Consider the following 16495-nt stretch of genomic DNA (forward strand, 5'->3'; position numbering starts at 1 on the left):
TCGGTGCACAGAGAGTTTTTAAGCATGTAGCCTGGATGACTTTAGGCATCATCCCAACTGCAAGGTGGTGGACAATGAGAAGGAAAGAACACAGATGGGCTGTGTCATCTCTTCTCCTTTAGATGTCTCCTAGAGAATTCGCCTGCAAGGAAAGGATGGTGGTGTGAATCAGGCCGAGGAAATGACTCTAATTATATGTGATAATATTGCTGTCGGCTGTTCTTTCGTATGCACAGAAGGAACATGTAGTGGGATTTTTTTTTCTTTTTATTTTCTGCGATCTGATTCTCCCCAGGTTCACTGAAGAAGAATCATATGCACACAACTTCTCACTTCTCACTTCCAGCCCCTGGCCCTTTCTACAAACTTGAATTTCAACAGTAAATGGGTGATCCCCCCATCCCTCCCCTAAAACACACCACACACTTTTTACATGTCACCTTTGGAGGAAGTTAGCTTACAGCATTACAAAACTAAACAGTGAACTCAAGCTCCCTGCTACACGGACAGCTCTCTGCAGTATTTGATAATATCAAATGTCACAGGGTAATTTGCAGTAAATTTAATGAGATGTACGTCAATAGTGGATGTATTGTTGAAGAAAGCTAGTAGAGAAATATGCAAAACAGAGTGATTGCAATGGGCAATCATTCCAGAAATAGTTCCCACATAATAAATTATGCTTATGTATTGTGTGCTGTATGCTTCTAGCTTTAACAAAAACCTGGCATACTGAGTGATTTGGAGAATAAATTCTAATTATGGATTTCTCCTTAGCTTCCAAGTATGAAATATTTGTAATCCCAGAGCGTATACTTTGATTGAATTATATTGGCCTATCATGTGGGCATGCGATTAGGCTTACATAGACAATGATTTTCCACAGGGGGAAGCTATGTGGTGCCGAGTTGTGAATCCACTGAATCGACAGATGGCAGCATGGAATTGCAGCTTCGTAGGTTGCCGCACTTCGTGACAGGTTTGCCGGTATGAGCCAGTGCTGTGTAATAGTGGGACCCTGTTGCACGACGAGGGAGTGGCAACAGACGATATGAAACTTTTGAGAGAAACTAGGTTGTAAAACTCATTTTGGAATGAATCTGCGTGGAGAGGTGAGTATGTGAGTCTTATGTCAATGGCAAGAGTGAATTGTTCATGCTGTAGTATTCTACCCTGTCATCATTATCCATACAAGCTGGGCAGCGACACTTTATTGCACATACGATAATTTTTATTCCTATCTCGTTGGGAGCGAGGAGGCATCTCAACAGAAATTTTGTGGCTATTAGGGGCAAAGCTACATCGTTTCATCACATGGTTGCAGTGTGACATTGAAATAATCAATATGAAACTTTATATCTCATATCAGCTGATATACACTGTATTTGTGAAACAGTAGTAGGAAAAACAAAATAGAAAATCCAGGAATACATGTACATTTGTTTCTTGCCAAAGCAAGGAAATACTTTGTTCTGTAATTGAAGAATGGGTATTTCGCTGCCACTCGTCCTTCGATTTTGTTTTGCTTTTATTATCATCATCTTCATTATTTTTTTTATGTTCTTATTCTGAGGAACATTTGCCTTCTTTGGTAGATAACATAAACAACCATCTCTCAAACACCTAATTGACAACCATACATTTTTGTGCGAGGGGGTATTTGATATCGTAAAAGTAGGAGCCATATTGTAGCTCAGACTACATTTGTACCTGTGGACTTAGTGGCAGGAAATGAAAATATCTTTATTCTATTTCCCCCCCCCCCCCCTTCACCCATTTATCAGTCGGCAGTCAATACAATGATACAAATTCATCAGATAGATGTCACTTTGTAACAACAAGTATAATAAGCTTACTTTATGAGTAATCATCAGTGGTTTGTGAAGCCCAAAGCTGTGCTAGATCCCACCCCCTGGGTCTTTCTTAAGTGGGTTCTAACAGTATCTCTTTATCTTCCTGAGTCCAAGAACTTCATTTATTTTTATCTTAAAAACCTGATAGTGTGGGGATACCATGGGATGGGACAGCTGACCCAGCTTGGATATATTTGAGAATCCCTATAACAATCCCCAAATTTCAAGATTTTCGAAATAGTTTGTCTCAGTCGGAGTACTATGAATGCAAAGTGTGCTGCTCAGGTGTGTCAGATTCGCAGGTCCCTTAGCTTTCTGGTACTTTTCCTGGGGTTAAGAATGTAGGGTGCTTATGACAGTTTATGTTTATGGCCCAGTTGCACCTCTGTTGGGATAACAAGTTGGGATTGTGTCCAGCTATTAAAATGAACACCTTGATTTCCATGATAAAACTCCATGTTTCAGTTTGCCTTTGACAAATCAGTTATACCAGCCTCCCACCCACTTTGCCTCTTACAAAAAACAAACAACAAAAAGAACAACAAAACAAAACAAACACAGAAGGGGGATTGGGGAAAAAATGGCAATATTAAAAGATGATTTGTGTACATACTTTTTCAGAGTCATAATGTTGTTTACAAAATCATGAGATGAGGTAATATTGTGTACAGCTTTATCACTCATCTCTGTGTAAGTACACACACAGCTAAAAAATCTCAAATAGAGTTGACTGTTACTGATGAGTGTACATTTTGATGCACATATTTGATAACCGATGCACAAGGTTTTTTAGGCGTTCTCAAAACATTCTTGACATGTACCAACTTCTCGTGTCAGGAATATCAAGTGTCAAGCGATATTCATAGTCCTTTATTCTGAAGTTTAATGTAAGAGACATATTGTGCTTGCCCGCTTTCCCAAAAGAGGAGCTCAGCTTGTGCTATTAGAGAGAGTCATGTGTAAGGTGCCCCCTCCCCTTCTTCAACTACTGGGGGTAAAACTCTTTCATTATGAATGGCACAGGTTACTCACATGTGACTGTATAGGCTCAATATCATTATGTAATTCAGATATCCAGAAGATGCTTAATGTTCATTTTCATGACTTGTGAAATCAAGCAGAATTCACTCTCATGTGGATAGATGATCTGTGTAGGTACAGTGCTTTATGAAAGATCGTAAAAAGTACAGTGACAATGATCACAACGAAATACATGGAAACTCTTACTATGAGGTGCAGCTTTTCAAGAGATGAATTCTGCATTTAACTGGTCTCTCTCTTTTTTTTTTCTTTTAGAATGTTTACGCCAAAGTACTGGCTATAGCAAGGTAAAATTGGTGGTCCAGGCAATCTTGTTATTAGAGGATTTCCCTGTACATTGTTGCCATGACATTTTGTGAAAGACTTATAAGTAAGGCCACACCCTATTAACTCACGCATTGCCATTATTCAGAGAGAGGGTAGAAAGACTCACAAAGTAATGTGCCATGCACTCGCTGCATTTCATGCAGATTGTACATATTCTGTGTCGACAAAAATATGTTTTTTTGATACATGAAACGTGTGTGATTAGACTGCATCAGATCATTTTTCCAGCACATGTTTAGTTGGCCACATTCTGGTTGAAGGAAGCTAATTGTCTCAGAAACTATTAATTTGCAATATGTAGAGTTGTAACTCCTCGATGCAACTGTTATTTTGTTCAAATTTCTTAGGGGGAAAAATACTCCGTGTATGTAGTGTGAGTGTCCTCAAATCAGGGAAAGATGATGTCCTTCCAAGCAAATAACTGAATTGAAGAGATACACAAATACAGAGAAACACCAATTAACTGCTTGAGAAGTCAGATGGCAGTTATGTGTATCAGCTTGCATGATTTGCTCTCCTTTTTGTCAAACTGCAAAGTCCGAATAATTTCACTCTTCTCTCTTATGTGGTGAGTAAAAAGAAAAATGTAAAATTAGCAGACATGAAAGGTGATGATGCCTTTGTTTCAATCTGGGAGTGTAATCTATGAGATGAGTTCTGAGCGAGGAAGGACTCTGACTAATAGGGTAAAGCTTTTCATGCCGACAATCAAAAGAGAAATTGGTGTGATGGAAGGAAGCTGTGACCTCCAAATGGGGCAGGTTAAAAGCTTGAAGGATGGATCAGGGAGAGTGGTGTGTATCTATGCATCAGTTCGTATCTCCGTAGATAAGACAAACCCTGATCGGGTTTCACAAAAGTATGGCTGGAAAGAGTTTGATCTCTGTGTGTGAACGGGCTACTGACAGGGATGCGTTGCACTTGGGTTGGTGTGAAATCTGGGTATTGCTTGTCTCGATACCTCTTATGTCCTCCATGTGTAGAAAGACTGAGTTTCCCCTCTTAGAAATGTTTTGTAATGAGAGCTCACTGTTTATAATGTTTATTCATTCAGCCTTGAAAAGTGATCACGATTACAAAGGATGTTATTTCTATTTACTGTAAAACCAGAAATGTTCGTGTGCGTCTTAATTCTGCGAATTTCGCGAGAGCCAAATTTGCAAAATTAAAATGCATGCGAAAGTTCTCTACACCTCCTGCTAAATGCAATGAATGCCACTGCAATTTGCGAAGATGTCATGCCATGAAAATATCTTGTTTTACCGTAGTCTGTGTGTATAGAAGGGAGTGCATCTATTTCGTTCATGAAACTGTCAGGTGATGCATGCTGTCATTTGTCGCTTCATGTGGTCACGGATCTGAGGACAGAAAGGAAATGTGTCGGCCAGCGTCCATTTCCCTTCAGGGTGCCAAACAGTTTGTGGTGCACCACATGGAGGCAAGCATAGTGTTCATTGGTCTTCCTTTTTGGCAATAGATTGACCATTGCCAACTCCTGGGACAGTAATATGGTCTTTTATTGCATTGACCCATAAACATTTCACTTGTGTTTGCCTGTATGCCAAGGGAGCGAAATGGTTTTTACTCTTGATTATGTTGTATTTAATACCCTGCTAGTGAAAAGCCGATGGTTTATAGACATCTTTCACATCTACCCACATGATTCTCTATGAAGGTGGCACTTGATAAAAAGTATACTTTTCTTTTCTTTTTTATTACTGTCGGTCATAGCATGATTTATTTTCTTTCTGTAATTTTCATTTTTGTTTTGTATTCAAATGTATCAGAGATGGTATTTCTGCAAAACATATTTCAAATCTCGGGGCAAAACATGAGCTGGTAGGATAAACCCAACATTTCTAAGAAGTGGAAATTATTACGGAGTTCACACATTGCACATGTATTTTACACTAGATTTCCCTTTTCCCCTTAATGATGCGGGAAATGGTTTTAATTTTGTTAATTTATATGTTAAGTGATTAACCAATTTCCTGGTCAGATAAATTGGTTGCAGTGGGATGCAGAATGTCCTGCATTTAAGAGCAAGGAGGTAACGGTCTGGATTTTTTGTGACATAGTGCCCTCTTGTGGTGAAATGTAATGGTGGAAATGTATGAGAGAGAGTAGATGCAAATTACGCTGCCCTTTTGTTGAAAACATGCATATGTATGTGTATCCATATAAGGAGAGTTCATGAATAATTCAAATCTCTGTGTATATCTGGTTTATGATGTGCATGTACAAAGAAATGAAGAATCCTGCATTTGTTTTCTTCTCAACATGAGTGTGAACATTTGTTAAAGAAAAATCTCTGTAGGATCTTTATGTCTTTGATCTTTTAGGATTTAAAGAATTTGCAAATGTCCATAAATATAATACATGAAGAGAAATTATATAAGACTGGACATCATTTGTATTTCATCCGATCAAATGTTTACATGATACAGCATGATCGAGGAAATGATGAAAAAAAAAAAAGAGGAGAAGTAATAGAAAATGTATCATGCCATGTAGAAATGACCTTCATGTGTGGCTTATTTTTATTTGTGATGTGTTGAGATGAGAGGTTTATGTATTAGGTGTGATATGTTAGTAAGTAGAGAGTGCAATTATTGAAGACAACAGGTGAAAGGGCTGGTGTATAGCAGAACCTCATTATCAGCGAGCTGTTCAGGACTCCTGAAGTTTCCACATTATATTGGCTATCTCGTTATATCAGGGATGAAACCAAAGAATATAAAAGGAATGAGAATTGCCTCTTTATCAGGGATCTCGCTAACCAAACTCGTTATACTGTCACGAGGTTTCACTGTATTGTTTTACTGATATATTAATGAGAATCAGCTTATGTGATGCTTATCAGATGAGCAACAACTAATGCATCAAAAGTGGGTGACGGGTTTTGCAATGTATCGTAGGGTCATCCCCCCCCCCCCAAAAAAAAAAAGCAAAAACAAAACAAAACAAAACAAAAAACAAAACAAAACAAAAATACAATGGATATCATTTAAGATTTTTACTACTGTGAACATTTGCAAAACTGTCGGGCCATGCAAAGTGCTGCAGATTAGCAGATCTCTCACATCTGGCTGTGACTGATTTCTCCTCTTGATGGTCAGTACAAAAAAAAGGCATGTTAGCTCTCAATATTATGATCAGAAAGACGGGGCTTCTTTATTGTGTGAGCGAGGAAACTTGGAGGGGATGGATGGAAAGGCACAGTGAGAAAAGGGCAGAGAGAAACCAGGAGTATTGGACGAGTTAATCGAGTGAGTGAGTGATAAAAAGAAAGGACGGATGGACCCAATGGGAAGAACTGACTCGGAGAAATGAGGAATATGTGTGGGAGGTGTAAGCTGAAAACTTGAGGTTGCCTTAAAGGACAAGTTCACCTTCATAAACATAAGGATTGAGAGAATGTAGCAATATTAGTAGAACACATCATTGAAAGTTTGAGGAAAATCAGACAATCCGTTCAAAAGTTATGAATTTTTGAAGTTTTTGTGCAGTACCCGCTGGATGAGAAGACCACTGCAGTGTATGAATAACTTAGATGTCACATGCGTACAACAATATAAGGAAAATATAAAGAGAATTTCACAAAATTCCATCTGTTGAAAAAAGTATACATTGCCCTGACTCGTTACCGACAAATGTTATGGGTAATATTATTCCCCCTGCCTTTAGAAAGAGGCAAGTCAAGTGCTCTTTTATTATGCGAAAAGAGTGAAAATATTTTTTTTTTTTTTGGTTTTTTTTCCCCTCACTGGGATATTTATTATTCTCTTTCATCTATACACATATTACAACATATTTCAAATAACATCATACTTTTTTCGCATTCAATACAATATACATCAAGAAAAAAGGTGTCTAAAAAGACACCATTTTTTTCTGAAACACTTGCAACTTATGATTATTTCTTGCGATGAATTTCTCTTTATCATGATATTCCCTTATAATATATTTACATAAATCAAAACGAGGTATTATTTTTCTTATTTTACAAACATAAATTTCATTTTTTTTTTCCCCTCACTGGGATATTTATTATTCTCTTTCATCTATACACATATTACAACATATTTCAAATAACATCATGCTTTTTTTTTTCGAATTCAATACAATATACATCAAGAAAAAAGGTGTCTAAAAAGACACCATTTTTTCTGAAACACTTGCAACTTATGATTATTTCTTGCGATAAATTTCTCTCTATCATAATATTCCCTTATACTATATTTACATAAATCAAAACGAGGTATTATTTTTCTTATTTTACAAACATAAATTTCATATCTCACAAGCATGGTAATACAATTCAATGCCGAATTGTTAATACCCCCAAAACCAAATAATTTATTTTCCGTCGTAAATGTTATTTCTAACCCCGTGTTAATATTAATCCATTCTCTTACTTCAACCCACAATCTATCAACATATTGACACTCACTAAAAAAATGTATTAAAGTCTCAACATTCACATTACAGAATGAACATTCACTTCTTTCAACCAATCCAATTCTATTCAACATCTTATTTGTATATAAAATTCTATTAACTATTTTAAACTGAAACCATCGTAAACTAACATCTTCCGTGCTCTTAAACGGGGCCAACGAAAAAGATCGCCATTTCTTTTCTTCAAGTTGTATCAATTGTCGCCATCTTAAAAATCCTTTACATTGATATATATACATTATTTCTATTCTTTAACAAAACAGCATAAATATGTGAACATCCTTTAGAATGTTTTATAACCAATTGTAAAATATCAGGTATAATTGGTTGACCAAACTTTTCCATATTATTCATACTTCTATCACAACCTGCTTTTTTAACCGCATGACATATTCCAAAATAATCTAAAAAATTAACGTCAACATCATATTTCCTCTTAAAGGCAGTAAATGATAATACATTTCCTTCTTCATCTAACAAATCATTAACAAAACGAATTCCATTTTGATACCACTTCCGTTTAAAAACCGACGCATTTCCTATAGTAATCTTATTATTTTTCCACAAAGGTTGACACTGAAAATTATTACAATAAACCGAAAGTAATTCGCCGTAAGCTGTGAATACTTCTTTCCAAAAGGGATTACACGTATGTGAGGCTTGTTCAAAGAAAAAATCATTTCCGAGACTCATGTCTAATTGATGGGTACGGGGCAAAAATATACTCAATAATTTTTCTGACCATTTATCCGTTGTAAATAACAATCGCCTAATCCATGATATTTTCAGTGCTGTAACCTGTGTGTAAATATTTATCATTTTCACTCCACCTTGTGCGTATGTCTGAGACATTTGAATTCTGTTCATTTTATCCGGTTTCCTTTCCCATATAAAACTATAAAACATATCATTTATCTCATTCAAAAAATTACCTTTAGGACTTGGCAAAGACAAAAACAAATAATTCAATTTTGATAACAACAGTGACTTAATAACTACAATTCTACCAAGCACTGTTAAAGAGCGTTTACGCCAAAAGTTCATTTGTTTCCTAATCACTTCCATTTTGTCATAATAATTATACTGAACAGTTCTCTCTAAATCAACAAAAAAAATTATACCCAGATACTTAAAACCTCCTTCATACACCCAATGAAAATTCCTTTCAGGCAACATTCTATCTTCTTTATTCTTACATTTCCCTATCCATATTACTTTTGTTTTATTTTCATTGATTTTTAAACCAGATATATTTGCAAATCTATCTACAATATTCATTGCTATAAATAAATCCTTCTCTGTACCATTTAATGTCAACAGTGTATCATCCGCATATTGAACTATTCTATGAAACATATTATCTATTTTTATCCCTTCAAATGAATTAGGTCCAGAAATCATCAAATTTAATATTTCACTGCACAACAAAAATATATATGGAGAAAGAGGGTCGCCTTGCCTGCAACCTCTTTCTATCTTAAATCTCTCAGTAAAAAAACCATTAATCTGAGCAGACGAAAAAGCATCAGCATATAAAATATTTATCCAAGAAATTATTGAGGGACCGAAATTAAAAAATGACATCACTTTTGTTATAAACTCATGAGAGATTGAATCGAAAGCTTTTTCAAAATCAATCAATAATAATAATGCTGGAATATCTTTGACATCTGTATACAAAATCAAATCATATAAACGGCGAATATTCTCTCCAATAAATCTACCTGATAAAAACCCTTTCTGGTTTTCACTTATCACAAAAGACAAAACCTTCTTAATTCGATTCGCAATACATCCCGATGCTAATTTATAAACTACATTCAACAAAGAAATTGGTCGCCAATTTTTCAAATAATACTTATCTTTATCTTCTTTAGGAATCAAAGTTAAAACACCCAATTTTTGAGAAAAGGACATATTTTCCTCTGTATATGCATGATTCAATGATCTCAACACTAAAAACCTCAAATCTTCCCAAAATACTCTAAAAAATTCTACAGTAAATCCATCCATTCCAGGTGACTTATTATTTTTCATATTTTTCAACATTTGATCCAATTCTTCTATTTGCAAAGGGCCTTCTAAAGACAATCTAAGTGCTTCGTTTAACCTTGGAATATCTTGACCTTCTAAAATTTCTTGTAAATCCATATCTTCAACATTTTGCTTCTTGTATAATAAACTATAAAAATTTGCTACTTCCTCTAATATTTCCTGTTGCTGATTTAATATCTTTCCATTTTTATCCACCAATTGTAAAATTTGCTTATCTATAACATTACTCTTTTCCAAATTCAAAAAATATGTTGAAGGCTTTTCACCAAATTCCATCCATTTAATTTTCGATCTAAAACATATACTATTCACTTTTTCCTGTCTAATTTTATCCAAACATTCTCTCTTTTCTTTTAATTCCTCTAAAATAAATTCTTCATCTTGTTGTATTAACAACAATCCTTCCAACTCAATTATATCTTTTTCTAATTGCTTTTCCTTATTCTTTTCCAATTTTTTCTTATAACTCATATAACTTATTGTTTCACCTCTTATCAACATTAATAATGTATCAAAAAATAATTGATCATTAATAACAAATTGACAATCTCTACAATCATAAGAAATATCATTTATCGCATAAAATTTAACTGTTTGTGTAATCAATTCTTTTATCTTTTCAATATACACATCATCTTTCAATAATGTATTATTAAATTTCCAATAACTCGGCCCCCTACAATATCCTAAATTCAAACTTAATGTAATCAAAGAATGATCCGTCCTAAAACCTGACATTATATCTACCTTATCAACCAATGTTAATGCTTTCTTAGATATCAAATAAAAATCTAATCTAGCTAATTTCAAAGGATTATTTTGACGCCATGTAAACTGTTTCTCTGTAGAATGTTGTATTCTCCACGGATCTACCAACTCCAAATCACATTTCATTTCATCCACTTTCTTCTTTGCTCTAGGGTTATTTAACCGTACATAATTATATGTGTCCAAATCAAAATTTTGTACCAAATTCCAATCTCCACAAAGTATAACTAACGAATTTTCTCTTTTAAGTATAAGCTTCTGAATATTTTCATAAAACCCCGGGGAGTCTGTATTTGGCCCATAAATATTAACCAAAGAAAATGAATTTTCACATAACTTCATATCTAAAATCAACCAATTACCTTTATCATCTGTTTCATATCCTTTTATATCTATAGTGATATCTTCACGAAATAATATCGCTACGCCCCTTGAATTTGATGTGCCAAAACTAAAAAAACAATCACTGCCCCACTCTCTTCTTAAATTTTCTTCTTCTAAGGCATTGAAATGAGTATCCTGTAAACAACATATATGAAATTTACTCACTTTCAAAAAATCAAAAACCTCGTTCCTTTTTTTCCGATTGCCCAAACCACGACAATTCATCGAAATAATATCAATCTTATTCATATTTACAAAAGAATTCTAATATACCCAGTGAGCTTTTTCCAACAAACAACATACATAGAACAAAATGTGCCTCTCTGCTTGAAAGGCTGTACCAATACACAGTCTTACTACTACTTCTACTTCTACAACTACTAATAAAACTACTGCTACTAATGCTACTACACACCTCGCACAAGCATTAGCAACAACGGAGACAAACAAAACAAAAACAAAAAACAAGACAGTACATACAGGCTCTGCCATTGCCCCCGCTTTCCCGCTTTTACATCACATTAAAAATCTCCAATTATCATTAACACTTATATCAGTCTAGTACTAATACATTTCCTTGTAAATAAATATACCAAAAAACATATCCTGTTAAAACTATTTCGTCATCTTGGAACAAATATCCCCCTCAAAATACAACAAACAAAAAACTACAGAACCATACAACACATTCATCTATATTGCATTCATCTTACTGTACTTACAAATAAATAACCTTGATGTTAATACTATATACCAATCAGAAACCTAAAATAAAATCAATGTTTAACATACCTTTTTATACAATTTTCGGTTTTCACGCACCAGAATCAACGATTCACAATACCTATATACAAACTTCGGTTTTCACACACCAAAATAATTTCAAGAACCGGTATTGAGAGAAAAATACACAACGAAAGTCATTTCTTCGGCGGCTGCGACCAAACCTGTCATACCCCATTCTCTACCGAGCAAAAAACAAAAAACAAACAAACAAACAAAAAAAAAACGTCACTGAAAACTTGAGAAACAATATGAAAGCCGACGTATAACTATATCTACCTAACTGGGTTAAGTGACAACTTAACGCCCTTATCATTCTCAACAGACAATATGTCGATACATTAACCACCATTGCCAAAAAATGAAAAGAAAGAAAAAAACTGTTCAAACACTATCCTAGAACATTACTTTTGTTCTACAGGTATTTCAGCGCAGCCACAAACCAGCCCGACAAGAGAGAAAAAAAGAAGGAAACAATGGAAACCCACCAAATCACGAAGCCTCACCAACATCTGCAGCCGGCATGAACACACAAACGATTGAACCGACAATGTCATCATCCCACAGCTTCCTACCGACTGTGTACACAACTATAACATGTATAACAAATAATCTGTCTTTCTATTATTCAACTGTAGGACATGTTATTAAGGTTGAATGACTTCAAAATAATAATCAGTTGAATAATGGTGTCAGGATTTGGGGTTGGGACATAAATGCGTTTGAAAAAAAAAAACCGAGCAATTTCACCATTCTGTGTGTGATCCATAAAGGACAGGGAGGGGGGGGGGGGGGGATACAAGATCACCACTTGATACATACATTGCACACACGTAAACCGGTTGCCCAAACACAGTCTCCAGAGTATCAGCGGAATTTCATTCTCCCGACCCAGACAATTCCTCTACCTTCGCGCCAAGAAACCCCATCATCCTTACCTCTCCCCCAACAACGTGCAGCCGCACTGAAATTCCCGCTTTATTACACTATCGGGATTTTATTACACTATCGGGAGTGAAAATATGTTGAATTTTCTTTTACATTTTCTTTATACTGTTGTACGCATATGACTCACAAGCTGTAGTAGTCTCCTCATCCAGCGGTTCCAACACAAAAATTTAAAAAATTCATAACTTTTGCATCGATTGTCCAATTTTCCTCAAACTTTCACTGATATGTTCTACTAATATTGTTGCATTTTCTCAATCCTTATGTTTATGAAGGTGAACTTGTCCTTTAAAAACAGACTATTTTGTACTTATTTTGAAAGACAAAAGGGAAATATACCTTCCTTTGCAACTATCACTTTAATCTATGGTCATTATTATAGGCCCAAGTTGCAGAGTTGGCCCGATGCGTGAGAAAAATGGGTGCCATGCGTGAGATCGTGAGATGGCCCCTAAATGCTTGAGTGTCACGCAAAATGCGTGAGACTTGGTAGCTCTGTAATAAAAAGGTTGACGTTCCGTGTAGACTCTACGCAACCCGCTCTGACTCTACGAGATCAACGCCCTTTCGGTTCTCATCGCACTGAAAACCTGCACTCCCTTTTATGTTTCTTGTGCAGTTGTATTTCTTTTTTTAAAGCGAGACCACAACTAATTCGGCATTTGCGGCACATAATCAAACCTCGTGGTTAAAAAGGGAAAGAACACGGATTATATCATGTGTGGCTGTAGCACTGAGGACGGAGTTTGCGCACGGACTTGAAATTTGACACCATGTCGAATAAAAAAAAAAGAAGAAGAAAAGGAAAAAGACAAAATATGGAGAGGAAGAAAGAAGGAGACAGAGGGAAAAGATGAATGCGTATAGCCCACGGGTAAAAATCAGTACTGTCCTGAGTTGTTTTGTTTTGTTTTGTTTTGTTTTGTTTTTTGGTTTGGTTTGTTTGTTTGTTTGTTTGTTTGTTTGTTTGTTGTTGTTGGTTTTTTTTTTTCTTGGGGGGGGGGGGGGGGGGGGTTAATGCCTTACACAATACAATATGATCCAGAATAGAGAGTAACAGGAAAAATCCCAGGGTTATATCGAGGAAAGAGAGAGAGAGAGAGAGAGAGAGAGAGAGAGAGAGAAAGAAGGGAGCCATGGTTTTCTTAAGTTAGCTGATGAGTAAATTGTCATTGATTTGAGTTTTTCGCGCCAGTGCGGAGAGCCTAACCTTACTCGCATCGGCTGAAATTTTACACCTCTCCATTGTTCAGAGGAGTGTGTTTAACAGACGATGCATTCAAGACGATTTCTCCGTAGATACCTGTATCTTTTCTTCTTCTTTCTACCACATATTCCGTGCTTATTTCCAAAGATTTGCCTTTTTCTTCCTCTCTACTTCATCTCATTTTCTCCATCACTTCTTCTTTGTCCTCATCCTTCCCATTTTCTATCTTTCTTTTTTTCCCGTTTCTTCATTTCTCATGACTTTCTCGTTTTCGTTCTTTATTTTCACTCGAACTCTTCTTTTTACTCCTTGGTTTCCTATACTACTACTACAATAATACTCCAACTATTACTACACTACGACAACTAATACGACTACTATGTATTACTATTACTACTACTACTACTACTACTACTACTACTACTACTACTACTATCACATACTACGAGTACCTCTACGACTACTACTGCTTTAACATGTATTACTACTTCTACTTCTTCTTTTTTCATTCTTACCATTCTTTTTCTCCTCCTCCTCATCATCGTCACATCATCATCATCGTCATCGTAATCATCGTCGTCGTCATCGTCGTCATCGTCGTCGTCGTCGTCATCATCATCATCATCATCATCATCATCATCATCATCATCCCCCTTGACTAACTTTCTTCCCGCCATGAGCCAACCCCCCAAAAATGAATGTTCTAGATCATGTAATGTACGTAAGTTTTTAAAACTGTCGAATTTGTCAATTTTGGTCGAAATTTCACACTAGGGCCCTTGTGCCGTGCAGGCCACGATACTTTCATGAAAACGGGAAGGAAATCTCACAAAGGATACATCCAGGCTGGGAACTGACCATTTCTGCAATTTTCAGCAGGTACAATATCCAGCAATTGCCCTGCGGGTATATTGTGCATGGCGGGAGACTATGCCGTGCACTACTTTAGCCATCATACTAAATTTGGTTGTTTGATGTTACCTCGCTCATCGAAAATTTCCGAACTTTCGAAATGAAAATACATTGGCTCCCACTGCTCCGAAGCTATATGCGTTGTTCCGATAATGTCTGTTGACTTGAGTGGTGGTGAGCTACCAGAGCTAGTTATGAGAAGTGATAAACAAGATGTGCACGATATTAGCTCTCTCTGTGTGTGTGTGTGTGGGGGGGGGGGGGGTCAGGGGAGTCCGCGGATATTGGTTTGTTGTTGTTGTTTTATAAGAATATGTTCTAGGCAACCATGGTTTCTAAAACGGAGTTAAAACTAAGTTTTCCTTGCTGTTTCTGCTCTATCTTGTATTGTTATTTTGTGGTGGGACATAGGCCTAGTTCAAAATGCCCTGTGCTTTTTGTAGCACATTCATGAATCGTCTTTTTAAGTTTTTTGTAGGACCTATCAGTAGGCCACCAGATATCATTAACAGGAAATAATCCACAAAACATATACAAGAAAAGGCACAGAAGCGATAAGCAATGCGTGTTAAGTCTTACCTGCAGTAGATTTCATGTTAAATGCAAATAACATTTCGTCAGAAGTAACTTTTAGGGGGTGTTGCAAGAAAGTTGCAATTGATTAAAACTTGACATTCTTGCAACTCCCCCTTAGAAAAGCAGTTTTTCTAGAATATTGACTCATGCAAGAATCGAGTTTAATGTTTTTTTCCGTTTGTTGCAAACATGGAAATCACCTGTGACTGCACAGCATTGGATCAAATCATCGGTATACATGTGAATATTAACGTTGAAATAATAGTACATGGCTACTTTATAAGTAAACACGAACAGTACAGTTGTTGTCTTTATGAGGGGCAGCATCGCTCGAGTGTCAGCATCCTCAAGTGCTATGAAGATGTGGGCAATTCCAGAAAAAAAAAATGAGACCAGAATAGGAGGCCATTAACCATGGTGTGAGTGGCGCGCTCTTCCAAAAGCTCATTCATTATCATGAATCCATTATGGCCAGATGCCAATGTCAGTAGGACACCGTAGGTAAAACGGATGTACGTCATGAGTTCGACACCCACGAATCATACAGCCCATAAGTTCGACACTAAGCAAATAAGGCCCATGGATATGAGTCCCACACTAGGCAAACAAGGCCCAAAAGTTCGACACTAAGCAACCTAGGCCCACGAGACCAACACTAAGCAAACAAGACCCAAGAGACCGACACACTAAGCCCCATGATGTAACGTCGAACTTGCGTGTCAATTTTACCTATAGTTTCGATCTCGTGGGTCTTTTACTTTTGCTTAATGTCAAACTCGTGGAACTTGTTTGCCTAGTGTCGGACTTATGGGCCTTATTTGCCTAGTACTGAACTCATGGGCTGTATGACTCATGAACCTTTATCCAATTTTTAATTCGAGGGTCGTATGACTCGTGGGTCGTTGTCTCGTGGGATATGACCCCGGTCAACACCTTGTTCACAACCATGAAGGAACGTGTACCGCGGACAGGACTCGAACTCCGGATCTCGCGTTTTAGACACAGAAATCTTATCCACTCCATCGCAGTATTCATAAGATTCTTAGATCACACAGGAGGAACCGTAGACATGACTGTCATCTAAACGCACTCAGTCCTTGATAATGCCTTGAGATATGCGCAAAAACTTAACTGGAATTAAGTTGATCTCTTTTTCTTTTTTTTTTTTCAGGTTGACTCT

Source organism: Diadema antillarum, unplaced genomic scaffold (genome assembly GCF_040938485.1).
Source record: "Diadema antillarum isolate AM-2024a unplaced genomic scaffold, OU_Dant_1.0 seq00001217_RagTag, whole genome shotgun sequence".
In the NCBI taxonomy this organism is placed as follows: domain Eukaryota; kingdom Metazoa; phylum Echinodermata; class Echinoidea; order Diadematoida; family Diadematidae; genus Diadema; species Diadema antillarum.